This window comes from Cebus imitator, unplaced genomic scaffold (genome assembly GCF_001604975.1).
Source record: "Cebus imitator isolate Cc_AM_T3 unplaced genomic scaffold, Cebus_imitator-1.0 Scaffold435, whole genome shotgun sequence".
Taxonomy (NCBI): Eukaryota; Metazoa; Chordata; class Mammalia; order Primates; family Cebidae; genus Cebus; species Cebus imitator.
In genome coordinates this window covers 676,053-680,820 of record NW_016107750.1, presented here as the reverse complement: position 1 = coordinate 680,820, position 4,768 = coordinate 676,053, and the positions used below count along the sequence as shown (strand labels likewise).

Below are 4,768 nucleotides of genomic sequence, written 5' to 3'. Positions count from 1 at the left end.
GCCTAGACCATGCCACTGCACTCCAGCCTGGGTGATGGAGTGAGGCCCTATCTCAAAAAAAAAAAAAAAAAAAAAATGCCGGCACGGTGGCTCACGCCTGTAATCCTAGCACTTTCGGAGCCCAAGGAAGGTGGATCACCTGAGGTCAGGAGTTTGAGACCAGCCTGACCAACGACTGTCTCTACTAAAAATACAAAATTAGCCAGATGTGGTGGCACATGCTTGTAATCCCAGCTACTCAGGAGGCTGAGGCAGGAGAATCACTTGAACCTGGGAGGTAGAGGTTGCAGTGAGCTGAGATCTCACCACTGCACTCCAGGCTTGGCAACAAGAATGAAACTGTCTCAAAACCAAAAAACAAACAAACAAACAAATTAGCTGGGCGTGGTGGTGGGCACCTGTAATCCCAACTACTTGGGAGGCTGAGGCAGGAGAATTACTTAAACCTGTGTTGCAGTGAGCCGAGATCATGCCACTGCACTCCAGCCTGGGCAAGAGAGCAAGACCCCATCTCAAAATAATAATAATAATAATAATAATAATAATAAACTAAAGCTGACAGGGGAAGTGATGGGTGGAAGGAGGCTACTTTAGGTCAGGGAGGCCTCCCTAAGGTGACGTTTGAGCAGATGCTTGAATTCAGTGAGAGAGGAGCCCATTAGGTATGATGAAGAAGAGGCCTTAGGAAGAAGGCAGTACATGTGCAGAGCCCTGAGTGGGAAGCACTCCTGGCACTTCCGAGGTGTAGCAAGGAGGCCGGTGGCGGTAGCAGATGAAGTGAGGAGAACAGGGGAGGAGGTGAGGTCATGGAGGTGATTCAGCTCCCAGAGACTGAGGCCCTTAGAGAAGGGTGGGCTGGGAAAAGACTTTGGACTCTGGTACGGACTTTCCAGGGGGCGCTGGGCTGAGACCCATTCGGGCAGCATGTGCTGAGTGCCTGCCCTGGAGACCTGGTCCCAGAGGGGCCATTTGCTTCAGGGAGTTACCAGTGGTAACAACAAACGAGGCACCGCAGTTAGAGTGGCCATCAGGAGCAGCAGCAGCCCCGGGGAAGGTGAGCTATGTCCTTGGGGAGCCCGTACTCCACTTCACCAGGATCTGATCATTGGCTGAGACATGAGCAGTGAGACAGAAAGTAGCTGTGTGTAGGATCCATATGTGATGAAAGTTAGCGATGGGCAGGAGACCAGACTGAGGCCTGAAGGTTCTTATACCCTAAACACCCAAGCTGGCAGGGTCATCAGAGTCCTCTGGGCCAGTGTTTTTAAAATCGGCTTCTGTGGAGCCCTAGGGAGATAACTTGGGGCCCTGTGAGGGACAGGGGGATTCTGAGTGGATGGGGTCCAGAACCCCCACCCCTACCCCATCATTGAACAGAAGCAACCTCAGCTTTATCTCTATTATGTATTGAGCTTCCCATAAGCTTTTGTCTGAATAAGGAATCAGTGGCTAAAACAATACCCACAGGCCACGGATCACATTTTTTACAGATTGAGGTATAAGGGACATATGTAATCAACTACACATATTTCAAGGATACAATTTGATAAGTTTGACACATGTATATACCTAAAAAGCCACCATCACCATTAAGACACTGAACGTATCCCAAAAACTTTACTCCTGCCTTTTTTGTTGTTGTTTTTTCTGAGACGGAGTTTCGCTCTTGTTACCCAGGCTGGAGTGCAATGGCACGATCTCGGCTCACCGCAACCTCCGCCTCCTGGGTTCAAGCAATTCTCCTGCCTCAGCCTCCTGAGTAGCTGGGATTACAGGCACGCGCCACCATGCCCAGCTGATTTTTTGTATTTTTAGTAGAGACGGGGTTTCACCATGTTGACCAGGATGGTCTCGATCTCTTGACCTCGTGATCCACCCGCCTCGGCCTCCCACAGTGCTGGGATTACAGGCTTGAGCCACCGCGCCCGGCCCTTTTTTTTTTTTTTTGGGATGCAGTCTTGCTCTGTCGCCCAGGCTGGAGTGCAGTGGTGTGATCTTGGCTTACTGCAACCTCTGCCTCTGGGGTTCAACTGATTCTCCTGCCTCAGCCTCCCAAGTAGCTGGGATTACAGGCACAACACCACCACGCCCAGCTAATTTTTGTATTTTTAGTATAGATGAGGTTTCACCATGTTGGCCAGGATGGTATCAATCTCTTGACCTCATGATCCGCCCACTTCAGCCTCCCAAAATGCTGGGATCGGGAGGCTGAGGCGGAGAATCGCTTGAACCCAGGAGGTGGAAGTTGTGGTGAGCTGAGATTGCACCATTGCACATAAGCAAAACTCAGTCTCAAAAAAAAAAAAAAAGCTAGGATTACAGGTGTGAGCCATGGTGCCCGGCCAGCCCCTTTGTAATTCTTCCCCCAGCTCCTCTGCTCTTCCACCCCAAAATGTTAAAAACACTTTGGCCAGGTGGTGGCTCACGTCTGTAATCCCAGTACTTTGGGAGGCTGAGGCAGGAGGCTAGCTTGAGGCCAGGAGTTCAAGACCAGCTTGGGCAACCTGGCAAAATCTTGTCTCTACAAAAAGTACAAAACTCAGCTGGGCATAGTGGCATGCATTTGTGGTCCTAGCTACTCGGGAGTCTGAAGTGGGAGTATCATCTGAGCCCAAGAGGCAGAGGCTGCAATGAGCCATGATCACGCCACTGTGCTCCAGCCTGAGTGAAAGAGCAAGACCTTGTCTCAAAAAACAAAACAAAACAAACCCTCTTTGAACTCACAATCACCCCCCTTACCCCACATATGCTGGAAATGACCTGTCATATTTGAAGAGCCCCTAGATGTTCCCCAGAGGTGTCTGTGGTGGGGGACCCAGGTCCTGAAGCCATCTCACCCAAAGCCTTTCCCCACTCCCAATCCCCAGGTTTCTGGGAACAGATTCCTGAGGGAGGTGGCTCCTGGAAGCCTCTTCCCCGCCTCACCCCACGGGCCCTTGGGCTGCGCTCTCCTCCTGAGACAATAGCCCTCAATACATTGCAGATACCTTGTCTATGGCGCAGGCAGGTAGGGGGGATCCATGCTTGGGGAGGTGGACCCCACCCCCAAGGTCAGCCCTTGGCTTTGAATTCCAGCTTAGTCACTGATAAGCTGAGGGCTCTGGGAGAAGGGGAAGGCCAGCAGCTTCACCTCTCTGCCTCATCCCAAAATGGGGTCTCAACACCAGTTGAGCTGGGAGTACTGCAGGAAGTGATGTCTGGGGCTAGCCTGGCAGATGGGAGGGCTCAGTGCCTATGTTGGCTCCACACCAGCTGGGGGTGCTGTGGGGTAGATGAGGCAGAATGGGGAGGGGCAGCTACTTGGGAGGGTCATGAAGCCAGGCTAGGGCTCTGACCCTGGCATTGCTACTTTCTTGCTATGTATCAGTGAATGAGAATCAAATGAGTTAATATAATCAAAGCATTGAAAACAGTGTCTGGGACATAGTAAATGTTTGAGCCAATGTGTCTGAACGCTCAGTCTTGGTCTTGGTTCTTTTTTCTATAACATATAATCCCCTTGGCTCTGCTCTGCTAGTCACAATTCTGTGTCCCTACCCACTTGCTAAGGACCCCAGTCTCTCCCTGCTCCCAAATGCTCAATCCCTTAGAGTTATCAGCCACGATCCTCTCCTCTCTAGGCCCACTAGGCTTGGGGTGCAGCAGCCTGCTGGATGACTTGTCCTCCCCACATTCCCCCGTCCTGCCGCCCTGTCATCTGCTGTACCACGTGCACAGTACCAGGGATCCAGAGAGAAGGCTGGTTGCCAGGACAACGGAGGATAAAGCCGTTGCTCTGCCAGGCTGCTGATTGGCTGAGACAGGTCCCACCTCCTGCGATCCTGAGAGTGGGGACTAGTGGGAAGGGTCTCTGATGGGCAGGGAGAGGTCCCAGGATGCTGAGCTAGTCCAGGACTGCCCCCTCCTGGCCCACTCAGAGTTCCCGGGTGTGAGAAGCTCCATCTCCTGTGGGGGGCATTGGCCTTGCCCTATCTCTGCCTCCAGCATCCAGGGCGGCCGCAGATGGCAGTGTCTCTGGGGACAGCAGCTGCGAATGAGTCCACGGGCCGACACTGAGCTGCTCAGGCTGAGGCGGTGTGCTCAGCGCAGAGCCCCCGGAACTGGCATCTGCAGGGCGTGAGGTGGGTCTTTGGGCACACAGAGGGCACCAAATGTTGCCAATGGCTTGGGAGGTAGGGAGAGGGGCTCTGCAAACTCATAATGTCTCAGGATTTTGGCTGAAATGAGTCTGTAAAATTCCATGTAGATCATCTGGCAACCCCCTCTCCACCCTGTCACTGTGCACAGGGAACCCTGAGGCCCAGAGAGGGTGAAGAAGGGGCCAAGGTCACACAGGAGGCCAGTGAGTGTGTTGCTTTTCCACCTAGGCCAGTTCCCTGAAAAATCAGAAAGAGATCAAGGGGTCCTCAGAATGCCTGGGATTTTGTGCACGGGGCTGGAGAGGTTGAGGGCCCTTGGTCTCTATTCCACAGCCCCTAGCATTGCAGCTGAAATGGCTTCTGTTCTGCCCCAGTCCCCCATTTGCATGTTTGGGGGCCTGGCTGGGCCTGGGCAGGGGGCATGAGTCACCTTGGACACAGTCAGGTCAGACTGGAGCAGCTTCCCTGCCTGGGAGCTCCTTCCCTAACTTCGCCAACGCTGGCAGCACCAGGCAATCCTGTACTCTCTCCGCCTCCCCAGAAAGGCAGCTGGTTAAGAGGTGCTGGGTCCTACAAGCTCCCCTGCCTTGGTTACGCCAGTCACTCTTTTTTTTTTTTTTTTTTTTTTT

The 4,768-nt window shown here is 52.9% G+C and overlaps 1 long non-coding RNA gene across 1 annotated transcript in view; it reads left to right on the top strand.

The window, feature by feature from the left end:
- Window positions 1-3,791: 3,791 nt before the first annotated feature.
- The window catches only part of LOC119468462, a 4,142-nt gene continuing 3,165 nt past the window's right edge, over window positions 3,792-4,768 (top strand). Inside the window, exon 1 of the long non-coding RNA XR_005197146.1 lies at window positions 3,792-4,121. This is a non-coding gene — a long non-coding RNA (uncharacterized LOC119468462). The remainder of the gene's footprint in view (window positions 4,122-4,768) is intronic.